Source organism: Rhinatrema bivittatum, chromosome 3, assembly GCF_901001135.1.
Source record: "Rhinatrema bivittatum chromosome 3, aRhiBiv1.1, whole genome shotgun sequence".
Lineage (NCBI taxonomy): Eukaryota > Metazoa > Chordata > Amphibia > Gymnophiona > Rhinatrematidae > Rhinatrema > Rhinatrema bivittatum.
In genome coordinates this window covers 102,031,880-102,044,458 of record NC_042617.1, presented here as the reverse complement: position 1 = coordinate 102,044,458, position 12,579 = coordinate 102,031,880, and the positions used below count along the sequence as shown (strand labels likewise).

Sequence of the window (12,579 nt, the reverse complement as noted above, 5' to 3'; positions counted from 1 at the left end):
TGGTATGTAGGCTAAGCTTCTGATACATCTACCAATGACAGAAATTCTTCCTTTTTTTTCTGTCATAATCACAGTCTTCAATGTTTCCATACAGAAATGGGGAAAATACAGAGACTGGCTCACCACTTTCAGGTCCAAGACTGGCCAAAACATTCCCTCTTTCTTTGGGATGACAAAAATAGATTGATCAGCAGCCTTTTCCTATCTCCTGTACTGGAACTGATATTATTGCTTGCAAATACAGGAACCTGTCTATTACTGCCTATACCGCTAATCTTCTGTATCCCTTGCATGGGGACTGAACAAAGATTTCTTTACTGGGGCTTTTAATTCTCTAATGCGTTCCATCAACAAATCACTTCTAGGATCCATTGATCCCCATTAGATGGGCCCACTTCACATAATATTACTGTAGTCTGCCTCCTAATCGGTGGGATTGAGGAGTGGCCTTAGGTATCATGACTGGCATCTGTCTGCCAAGGGCCCCTTTGGCATTATCTATGCCACCGTGCCTGCTTCCTCAAAAGGGATGCACTAGTCCTAGTGGTCTAGACTTCTGCTGTACCACGTCTCCCTGGCCTACAGACTTTTGGTCAAGCCCTACCATGGGCTTCTTTAAAACTAACCTTATCATCTTGTAGCCAACCCTATTACATTTGTTTGGCCAATGTACTGACCAAGTCATACAGTGTCTCTGCAATAAAGGTGGTTGTGAACTCTAATAGTGTCATCTGTATGCTGCTGGATTGGGATGTCTCTGGGTCCATACACTGTTGCATCCATCTGAGCAGTGCCCTCATTACATATCTTCTGCAAATGGCTACCTGAAGTGAAAGGTTAGCTAATTCAAAATGATCTGTCCAGAAAGGACACCATCTTCCTATCCTGTAGGTACTTCAATGCTGCTCCTCCTTCAACTGAAATTGTGGTTCTCTCAGGGACTGCTGCCACCATGGTGTCTCCCTTAAGCAACCAGCTTAACTGCTCCTTTCCCTGCTGCTGTAATAGATATAATTTTTCCATAGCCCTTACACATTTAAATGTTGAATCCTGGCATTTCCATTATGGCTGCATGGTCTGGGAGTGCCTTTAAGGGCCTCTGTACACCCATCAGTATGGCGTCCCCTTTTGGCCCCTCTTGCCTGGGTTGGTCTTCTTCCAGTTTTAAGGCAAGAGTTATTTTAGCAATCAGCTGCCCCAATTCTTTACTTCTGAATAGCCTAACCGCTGCATTTGCCATTTCCTCCATTACTTCCCCTTCCTTCCATCTGTCTTATGAATCTATCAGAGATTCTAAGTCCTCTTTATCTAGCATGGCGCTGTCTTATAGTGGTAAAAATTGATCTAATTGCAATTTTTGGCTTCTTATGTTGCTAGGGCTCAGACCGCTGTAGAGCCTTACTTGATTTTTCTTCTGGTCTTCTTCCTGGACTTTAGCCTGCAAAATGCCTTGTGCATTACCATCAACATCAGGAGTAAACCCCTGCTCCTCACATTCCTCCAGTGCCTGCTGCAAGCCTCCCAGGAACAAGTCAGATGTGGCCGAGGAGTGCCTGGGACAATCTGACTATTCCAGCCTCATGGGGAGCGCTGCTTTTAATGGGCCCTGGAGCTCCGCGGTAACTGTTCTACCCGCAGGCCCCTCCCCTTGCACATGCAGTTTTGACTGGCCCGCGGGCAGCCTCCCGCCCTATTCAGGAGTAGCTTGGGTACATTCCACTGGTTCTGGAATCATCTGACTAGACGCTAAGAAATGAGAAATTACTACTTACTTGATAACATTTCCTTTTCTTTAGGACAGTCAGATGAATCCAGTTTCCCACCTTTGGCTGCCGAATGATTGTGCTATGGTTCTCCTGCTTGGCTACGTGTCCAGGGATGGTGCGTTCATCTTTGCACCATCACAACTCCTACAAAAGGAGTTGGCTACACTCATGACACAGCGGGCCCTGCATCCACTGCATTTCCTCCCGTTTTCCATACCTTGCACTTGATGCAATAGAAAGTGGCAACGGGTACTCCCGGACGAGTCACTGCCTGCTACTATGGATCCGTTTCCTTTCCCCTTGGCTCCTCTCTCTTTTTTTTTTTTTTTTAAATGTCTTAAAGGGAAAGTGTTTCCTTTCTGCTCTTCAAGGGAAATCCAGGGATTTCCTGCCCCAATTGCCCTGGAGGGAGGGGAGAACAGCCACCTAACTGTCATGCCAGGGATCCAGCCCCTGTATGGCCAAGGTCTCCATGGGGAAAGTGGCCTAAGAGACCTTTGTCCCAGGAACTGCTTCCTCTGCCATTTCTATCATGGACTTTGCTTTCCATCTGCTGGAGGTAGAGAATAAGAAGTTACTACTTACCTGATAATTTCCTTTTCTTTAGGGTAATTAGATGAATCCAGAACAAGTGGGTTATGCACCTCTACCAGTAGATGGAGATGGAGCAAAGCTGACATCACAGTATGTATATATCTATATATATCTATATATATATACACACCCCTGCAATGATATCAGCCTGCCAGTATTCTCTTCAAAAGTCAACTGTTGACAGACTAGCAAAAACTTGACTAACAACAGATAACCATTTCAGTACTCAGCCAACAGGAAACAGTGAGCTCAGACAAAGAATGTATAACACTAGTCTAGGGACTGGACTAACAATTACCAGTAAGCCCTGGAACCTGTAGCCACGCAGAAGGACCATAGGGCAGCCAAGGGTGGAAAGCTGGATTCATCTGACTATCCTAAACAAGAGCAAGCCTTTAAAGGGCAATTTTGTAAGGGTAGCCTTGGAGGTTGCATCAGCCGACCAATTTCTCAGCCATAACTGACACCTGACCGCTATTACCGAAGCCACCCCTCTCTGGCTGAAGTCTGGACTAAATCGCAGCCCACATCTGCCAAAAATGCAGCTGCTGGCTCATAACTGCTCTGGAATTCACTCCAGATTCATTGACCTCCTGAGAGGGAAGTAAACAAGAGGGAGCCATCAGGGAACAACAAGAAGCTATCTGCAAGGTCATTGCAACTGCTTAAGGATGGCCTCAAGCCTTCTATCTTGCACATCCTTCAAGGCTGCTCCTCCCTCCACTGGGATAGTCGTCCACTTGGAGACAGCACAGACAAGCGCATCCACTTTCAGAAAACGCAAACGATCTCTCACCATTGGATCCAGGGGGTACAGGCCTTCCAAAACCTGACCCCCCTTTGAAGTTAGCCTCTGGAGGCCATTCAAGATCAGTCAATTCTTGAATGGCCTCTGTAACAAGGAAAAAAAAAAAAAACAAGAGGCCTTATGCAAAGAAACCATAATGGGATTTTTCTTTGTCAATTACACAAAATTTTAAATCATGTTCAGAGTGTCCAGATGCAAGCCAGTGAGACACTAAGAGGGCTGTATCACGTCCAGTCTTGTTATTTGAACGGTGTTCAATGATCCGAGTACGGATCGGACGAGATGTTTTGCCAAGTATAGCTTAAGGCAAGGGCATATAATCACGTAGATCACTCCTTTTGTTTGGCATGTAGCAGAGAATTGTAATTGAAACTTAGTACGAGAGATGGGATGTTCAAAAGTCATTAAAGATGAAGTGTGGGAGCAGACCGTGCAGTATCCACAAGGCTGATGACCTGAAAACCTTAAGAAGTCTGTCGGTGTCTGGTCATTTAAATGTGAATGAACTAAAATATCTCTAAGGTTCCTGCCCCAGCAAAAGGAGAAACGAAGAGGGTGATCGAAGGTTTTGTATAAAGGAAGTATGGACCAATGACATTTAATAATGCTAGTAATACTGGGTACATGGGTTGAAAAATGTAGTATACAATTTATACAGTCATCAGATGCTCTGGCTTGGGGAATAAAAAGATATTCACGGTTAGCATAGAGGGCTCGTTTGAACGCTCTACGGATTACACGCTGAGGATACCCTCTTTTCTTAAACCTTAACACCATCTGCTTAGCTTGGTTTATGAAGTCTGCTCGCGAGGAGCAGAGGCGTCTAAGTCTGAATAATTGTCCTGCCGGGATATTCATCCTTAAAGCAGTAGGATGATGACTGTCAAACCTTAGTAATGTGTTGTGGTCAGTCTTTTTACGAAATATTGAAGTACAGAAACTACCATTTTCAATAGATACTAATACGTCCAAAAAAGCTATTTCATTTGGGTCAATAACAAAATTAAACTTCAGATTTTCATTGCAACTATTTAACCAATATAAGAAAAGAAAGAACTGAATATCAATCCCTGTCCAAACTAAACAAAATACCATCGATGTACTGATGCCATGAAAAAATAAACAATGACCAAGAAGACGGGTATATGAAGTCATCTTCAAATTTGCTTACAAAGGCAGGCCAGACTCGGTGCCATCGTGGCCCCCATAGCGGTCCCTTTAGTCTGTTGAAAAATCACTGACTGGAACTGAAAATAATTCTTGGTAAGGTAGTGTAAGTAGAAATGGAGTGGAAATATGAATGGGGTCTGGTCATTGATTAAGAATATCTTCTATCAGGATCAAAGCCTCCTGCTGAGGGATATTTGAATAAAGAGAAATGATGTCCAAGGTTACCAAAAAATAACATGAGTCAGTGGGCAGAGAAAGATTTCTCAAAATGTTAATAAAATGGTTAGAGTCCCTGACATAGGAGCGGCTTTTACACACTAAAGGTTGTAAGAGAATGTAAGAGAACATCAACAAATTGAGACAATGGTTCTAAAACCAAACCTATGCCAGAAACTATTGGGCATCCAGGGGGATTTTGCAGGGATTTGTGTACCTTGGGAAGAATGTAAAAAGTGGGTATTATGGGAAAATCAACTTGCAAAAAGGCTGCCTCATGTGGAGTGATCTGAAGGTGTGTGACCAGCTGAATTCACACTGTAAAATGTCTATCAAATGTAGGCACCCAAAATTTAGGTGACCCAAGGCTAAGTGTCGCAAAACTAGACGCATTTCTGTCCTTCCAAACTTAAGCGCATAAATATGGCCCAAATTGTGCGCACAGGGAAGCAAGCGCCTAATGGTCCTGAAGAGGGCAGCCTAATTTGCAGAAAAAGGCGCGCGACAACACTGCCGTGGCCTACCACGTGGCGCACAGCGAAAAGCCTAACAGCGGGGCCTAGCCCACACTGGCTGCTCAACCCGCCAGACTGCCCACACGTCCCTTAACCTCCCTTGGGAGTGGGAACAAACATCAGAATAGCACACCAAGCACGGAGACTGGAGGAAGGGGGAAGCCTTAAAAACAACCCTACTCTGTCCTTTTTTTTTAAACCTTACCTGAGTTCAGCCCTTCCTGGTTGATTACATAGACAGTCTCCGGCTGCGGGGGGAGAGGGCATATACAGTCACCTCTGCGCTTGGCTTCCTGCACCCGCTTGCCTTTCAACCTTTTTAACAGCTAAGGCCACACTGGCTGAGAAAACCAGCTACTGGACCAAGGCATTCACCTCAGGAATTCTCAACTGAGGGGAGGGACCATTTGGTATCACTGCAAGAGAGCGGGCAAATTAAATCTCTTTTTATTTCTCCTTCTAAAACTTGAAGCAATCCCCAGAAAGGAGATGCATGCCCACCATCTATGGGAGACGGAGAATACTGGCAGGCTGATGTCACTGCATGGGTATATATACTGAGATGTCAGCTTTGCTCTGTCTCCATCTGCTGGTGCATAACCCACTAGTTCTGGATTCATCTGACTAGCTGCTAAGAAACTATTAACGCCTTCCCTGCTCCACCGGGCTATGTTTGGGGGGAGGGGGACATAAGAGCAAACATTTTGTACGCTGCCTCCATCTGCTAGTAAGGGGAGATGAATTCCGGTTGTCTGAACTGGTCTGGAGGACAATAAGGAATAGTTCATTTAAAAACAGAATGTCCTACGGCTAAAGATAGGAACATTGTGGAAGCCCATGTGTACATTTAACCATTCTGTGAAAGCCAATTTTCAGTCAGGCTATTTACCCATGTAAACAGCTCTAGAAATTGTCTCTCTGTGGCCTGCACCATACAAGCTGTTGCAGCAGAAGCTCACAGCAGCTAACGGTCCAGGGAAGGAGCAGGAGCCTGTCACCAATAATACGCAAGAGGGGTGGAGGGATGCAGTTGCCACACATGAAGCTGCAAGGCCCGCCTTCATGACAGATACACAGTAAAGAGGCGGCACAGCAAGGCTCACTACCGGCACTAGACTGAAAATTATCCAGTACTCCCCCCCGTCCCCTTCATCAATTTTTGCTGCTCTGGGCTAAACTGGCCACGAGACTGCAAGTTAGCACATGCAAAATACTTGTGATCTGGATTGGCCACTGTTGGAAAAAGGATACTGGGCTTGATGGTCCCTTGATTTCACTCAGTATAGCAAGACTTATGTTCTTCTTTGGAAACAGCCCATCTCCCTCTCCTATCCTTCACCTTTCACCCACCTCCTGTCTTTCAGCAAGAGAGCAGTATGGGAGTCGAAAGCCGGAACGTAACTTGTGGTCATATGGTGCAGCAGATCACAGTAGAGCAGAAGCTGATGGTCAGCAGTAAGTCATGCCTGAGAAGAGAGGAGTTAAATGACTCATTGAAGTTATTTTGTGCTTTTCCAAGCAAGACCATTTGTATTGTAAATTTGTTTTATGCTCAAGTGATAATTACTGCTTTTTCCTAAATATAATACTTTGGGTTTTTTTCTGTCCTGGAGCTACTGATTTGGAAAACTTTAGGAAAGCAACCATGCCCTCTGTGTAGCTGAAATGGACACAACAAGCAGTAATAACACCCTCAGCATAATGGAATGGAAGCACTGTTCTCAGAAGTCAAATTTTTTCCACAATTAAACTGAGCAGACTGGGTAACGGCACAGGGCTCTCTGCTGCAGCAGGAAACGTGCATTTTTGTACGCAGCAGAGGTTGATGTCAGTACCTCCATCGTGGGGAGCAGCAGAAGTGCTGAGATCACAGACTGCTCTGCAACTGGCACGAGAGGCCTCGTGCCCCAGGGCTACCATTAAAGTGTCACTGCGCCTTGGAAAGCTCTTATCCCCCTCTCCCCAGGGAAAATTCCCAAAGGCTCACAGGGCCAGAGCAGCATTCCAGTCAGATCTGAAATACCAAATTATTGTACAGAAACCTTGAAATGTTTACATTTTACAAAAACAAAACAAAGTCAAAATCATTACATGCTGCTAAAATGGAAACATAGCATCGCTGCATCAAAGGGCTGCTCTCGCCTTCTAGTGAGTACCCCGGTAGGGACAGGCAAAATAATGCTTAAAAGAATCAAATCTAACCACCCAAAGCTTCATAAACAAGAAGGAATGAAACCGAGCTGGATCTCACATGGTGAGAACAAGGCTTTACAGAGCTCAGCCTGAAGACTGGTGCTGTCTCTAACAGCACTGGACAGTAAGAGCTCTGCTGGTGCCGTCACTGTCAGAGAAGGCGCTCCCAGAAGTGTCCTGGATCGGGGAGAAACGTGCACGTGTGGAATCGCTATTTCACTTTTACATCTGGCGTTTTTCCTTCCTCCACAGATACCATTTTTTGCTCCATAAGACGCACCTAGGATTCAGAGGAGGAAAATTAAAAAAAAAATGGTGTGCTAAACCAGCTCTGTTCCCGGGCGTCTGTGCGTCTTATGGAGTAAATTAGGGGCGTGCATACAATTTTTTTGTCCCCGTTTCTTTTTCGGGTCTGGGGAGGGTCATTTCGGTCCACTCCCCGGATCAGAAAACTTTTATCGTTCTCTTTCGAGGAAAAAAAAATAAAAAAACCAAAACCTCCACCCCATCCCTTCAAATGTAATTAACTTCAACCCCCCACCCTCCTGACCCCCCAAGACTTGCCAAAAGTCCCTGGTGTTCCAGCGGGGGTCCCGGGAGCGAGCTCCTGCTTTTGGGCCGTCGGCTGCCAGTAATCAAAATGGCGCCGGTGGCCCTTTGCCCTTACTATGTGACAGGGGATGCCGGTCTCATTGGTCGGTCCCTGTCACATGGTAGGAGCAATGGACTGCCCACTCAAGATGGCGCCGGCCGTCCATTGCTCCTACCATGTGACAGGGGCCGACCAATGGCACGGGCAGCCCTGTCACATAGTAAGGGCAAAGGGCCACCGGCGCCATTTTAATTACTGGCAGCCGACGGCAGAGAGCAGAAGATCGCTCCCAGGACTTTTGGCAAGTCGGGGGGGGGGGGTAGTTAATTATTATTATTATTTTTTTTATTTTCACTTCATAAGACGCACAGACATTTTCCCCCCACACTTTTGGGGAAAAAAAAGTGCGTCTTATGGAGCGAAAAATATGGGTATATCAGCAGCAAAGTATATAGGTGCTTTTATACCCAAATAGCTTTAGGACATTTTTAAAGTGAAATTACGCAGGTAGGTAACGAAGTACCCTTGGACTTTTCTCACCAGGCAGCTTGCTCGAAATTGCCTCCTCACTCTCCTCCAAAAATAGAAGAATCCTTTTAGTACATCAGCCTATAAAAACGAGAAGATTCAGTTTTTCAAATTAACATGGTAATTCTGAGGGAATCGTTGACAAATGGAAAAAAAAATTCAAGTTTTGAGCAGAAGATAGGAAAAGCCGAGAAGCTTGGCAGCTTGTACCGGAACAGGAGCATGCTTGAACCAATGAGGAAAAGCAGTGGAAAAGTTCTTTCTTGGCTCATTATACACATGGGATATAAACTTTAGCTTCCCTCTTTCTTCCAGAGCTTTATTTATTTTTACCTTTTATAAACCATCTCTCCAGAGAAAACCCAACCAAAATAGTGAACAGCTGAAACAGAACAAGACAGGCACATCCCTAACACCACATCTCTAGATCTGTCTCTGTGTAGAGGAATAGGCAGATGGGGCTGCTAGCTTTGGTGTTTGGCCAAAGATGGTTTGCGCACGTCGGAGACAGCGAGTCAGCACTGCGCTGCTGGCAGGGCAGGGCAGGGCAGGAGAGCTTTGGTGTTGCTCCTGCACTCAAGAAAAGTCACTTACCATAGGTTAAGGAAAAGGATGTGAGTGGCGGAAGAGAATCGTGGAGCCGTGGGAACAAAGCAAGCAAGTTATTCTTTCCAGTCATTTCCGACGGGCTTGCTTGCTAGTAAAAGCAATAACAGCAAATCGGAAAACAAAACAGATTTGTAACATATCATATACCACAGTAACTCGGATGTAGCTCAAAGCTCCATCCCCAATCCCATAAATATCTGAACTATAATGCAAGCTAAATAAACCATTCCAAAAAAAAAAAATCTTAGATAAAACCTTAAATAAAAAAAGCCAACTTTTTAGAGCCTTAGAAAACTTCAAATAGTTTGCTTCACTTCTCACTGCTTTATGCAAAGCCTTCTATAATGTTAGAATATTCCTGAGAAAGTCCTAGTGCAGTTTCAGACCCTTCTCTCTTTTGGACTAGGGATAGCAAGGCAGACAGCATTTAGTTGATCTCAACCTGTGGCCAGCATTCATATTTACACACAGAGGTTTGCACATGCACAAGGGTCAATCCATTTAGCATTTTAAAACAAAAATCAATCAAAGGCAATACATGCCGCAAAATTCTGCGACAGGTGTAATTTACTTACAAGGCATACTGGAAAACCTGTGTGTAGAGAATTACCATAATCAAGATGGGACAAAAATGCTACCTGTACTATTATTTGCAGATCCAAGGTAGTTAGAGAAGGTTTTCACAGTTTAAACAGCACAATTTAAAAAAGTGTTTTTTGATTTTGCAATACGGCATTCCATTTTAAGTTTGGAATCAAGGATGACACTCAGGTTGCGCACCTCAGTCATTACTAGTTTCAAATTAAGCTTATTTTGTTTCATTCAAGAAGTCACTACCCTAAGACAGGAATTAATAGTTTGATCAGGTGCTGAAAGATCTGAATTAACTAGAAAAAACAGCTGCAGGCCATTCAATAGCACTCTTTAACTTTTCTTCTACCTCAAAAGAAGTACAGGGAACTGCAGTTATATTTTTGCTAGCTACGTAGATGAGCATATGCAGGCGATGGTGCTGCAGCGAACAGACCCCATCAGCAGGAGAGGAGACAAGCAGGGAGAAGAGGATGATACCTCTGTGATCCAAGCATGGCTGTCTGGAGACATTTCACATGGATCTAGGAAGCAGGTGGATGCAGAGAAGGTACAAGGGATGCTGCTGATAGCAGAAGACAATGAAGTGGGGAAAAGATGGTGATTTCTTGCTCACGCCCTGTGTCAGAGAGGGGATTGGGAAAAGGAATGAACTTTTGGGGGGGACAAAGCTGGAAGGGTGATCTCTGTCCCAGATGCCACTATGACCTTTAAGATCACAGTCACAGGAATTGTAAAGCTCTACCTAGTTTCACAAAAGGCAAAAAGCAGATCACACAAAGACACCAGGACCAATACAGTAACATATTTCCTCAGCTGTAAAATTAACAATGGAGCTAGTTATATAAACATTCGTCTAATCTTAGCTTCCATCATATCATCACCCATCCCTCTAAGAGCTAAATGTTGGCCTCTCCACAAAGATAGCCAAACCTATGCCATCTTTGTAAGTAGGTATCCAAATTCATTTGACTTGGGCAGGGATGGAGAGATAACATGTCCTTCACCAGACTCAAATCTCCTCAAGATAAGAGACTTTAACCCTCCCATGGCAGAGTTGTGGGATGCAGCAGCAGCCTCACAGTAAGGAGGAAGAATCATGGCAGCAGAGGCCCACAACATTAGCAAGAGCCTCGTCACTTGCAGCAGGAAAGCGAGGAAGCCTTAGCTCATGGTTGCCACCTCATAATGGAGGCAGAGCAGCTGCGAGGTTTTGGGGGGGACAGAGGGGTATAGCACCAAATGGCTAGCAGTGCACATAGTCAACTTGAATCTCAAAAGAGGAACTGCTCTCATGGAGCACAGACATTTGATGATGCCATTTGGTGGTGGGAAACGGGTTGGCTACTGCCAAAGAGAGCAAACATACGTGCAGTGTTAGCAACATAAGAACATAGAGCATAAGATATGCCATGCTGGGTCAGACCAAGGGTCCATCAAGCCCAGCATCCTGTTTCTAACAGTGGCCAATCCAAGTCACAAGTACCCAAACATTAGATTTGTCACAAGCTACTATTGCTTATTAATTACCGTCATAGCAGTTTATCGATTTATCCTCTGGGAACTTACCCAAACCTTTTTTAAACCTCTTAGTGAGAGAACAAGGACAAGACACGTGACCAGGATCATTAGGGCAAGAAGTCTTCTCCTTCCACCCTCCCCTCCCCAAGAGGACTCGGAGACAGGATTAAGCCTCACAGAGTAGCTGATTGGCTGGTGTGTGGCGCATTATGGCTGCCACCAAGTGGAATGCAGAGGAAACCAGCAGCAGCAAGCAATAAGCATTCACTGGTGGGACAAGGGCTGAAATCTAAGGGAAGGCAGTGAGGCACTGACTGGTGAAGCAAGGAACATACAGAGACACCGATAGGCAAGCACAGGCAAATAAGGATAGAGAGCGGCAGTGCTCTAGACCCAGCAAAGGCACAAAAGCATAACTGCTACTGCCCCAGCATCACTTCACCCTGTGGGTGCTAGAGCAGGACACTGCTGCTGCTGCTGCTGATTCGGTGCCTGCCTTCCCTTGGAACAGGCAGAGTAGGCAGTTGCCTAGGATAAGGGAAGGAGATGGTCACCCCATCACTGAAAGTGCACCCCATTACCAGAATTAGCTCCAGCAGCTTCTCTAGCATGACTGTGTCATTATATGGGGATGAATGGCCAATATCATGAAGGAGGAACTCCATCACCCCAACCATCCCTGGCCAATTGCAACATCACGGGGGGGGGGGATGAAGACCGGCTGTCCAAATGCATAGAGGCAATCGAAGGCTGCTGCCTGACTTCCCCCCCCCCCCCCCCTCTCTTCTAGGATAACTGCTGCTTACCTGATGTCTGCCCTCCTGGGAATTACTACCCTGACCCAATGCCTATCCTGACACCCATGGGAACTGCTGATACTGATCTAAGCTGGACAGGGAGCAGATCGCAACCCAGGCTGCCACTTGGGGAGGGTGGGGGGAGAGGAGGAGGGTAAACAGGGTCTCTGACAGCGTCTCACTTGAATTTGGAGTCACTCCAATGTGCTGCTGGAACTCTGTGGAACGAGTATTGGGGTGGCCGGACTCCGAAGGCATCCCTCCCCTACCCTGCTAGAGAGCACAGCATCGCTGCATCAAAGGGCTGCTCTCGACTTCTAGTGAGTTCCCCGGCAGAGACAGGCAGGCAGCGACAGTGGGACTTTGCACTTTTGAACACGACAAGAAACCAAAGCTCCCTGGCACTTCGCTTCACCCATTCCATTTTTCATGGTTATTTTTTCATCAAAGGAATGAAAAAAGAAGGTACAAATTTTAGTTTTAAAAATTATTGATCATACAATAGATGAAACTGTTGTAGAGATTAGAGCAGCAGGATGAGATGCAGAGAAACCAAAGCTCAAATCCCACTGCCACTTCTTGTGACTTTCAGCAAGTCACTTTATCCTCCGTTGCCTCATGTACAAACTTAGGGGCTCATTCATTAAGCTGCGGGAGTCATAATGCTTCAGTAAATAGC

General features: G+C 45.4%; 1 protein-coding gene across 3 annotated transcripts in view; it reads right to left on the bottom strand.

The window, feature by feature from the left end:
* Window positions 1-8,831, bottom strand: part of BTBD3 (BTB domain containing 3) — a 64,340-nt gene extending 55,509 nt beyond the window's left edge. For all 3 annotated transcript variants that reach the window (XM_029593546.1, XM_029593545.1, XM_029593547.1), the window contains exons 1-3: window positions 8,716-8,831; window positions 8,395-8,463; window positions 6,420-6,535 (exon numbers count right to left, since the gene is read on the bottom strand). The gene's annotated coding sequence lies outside the window, so the exon portion shown is untranslated. The remainder of the gene's footprint in view (window positions 1-6,419; window positions 6,536-8,394; window positions 8,464-8,715) is intronic.
* Between the last annotated feature and the right edge of the window lie 3,748 nt (window positions 8,832-12,579).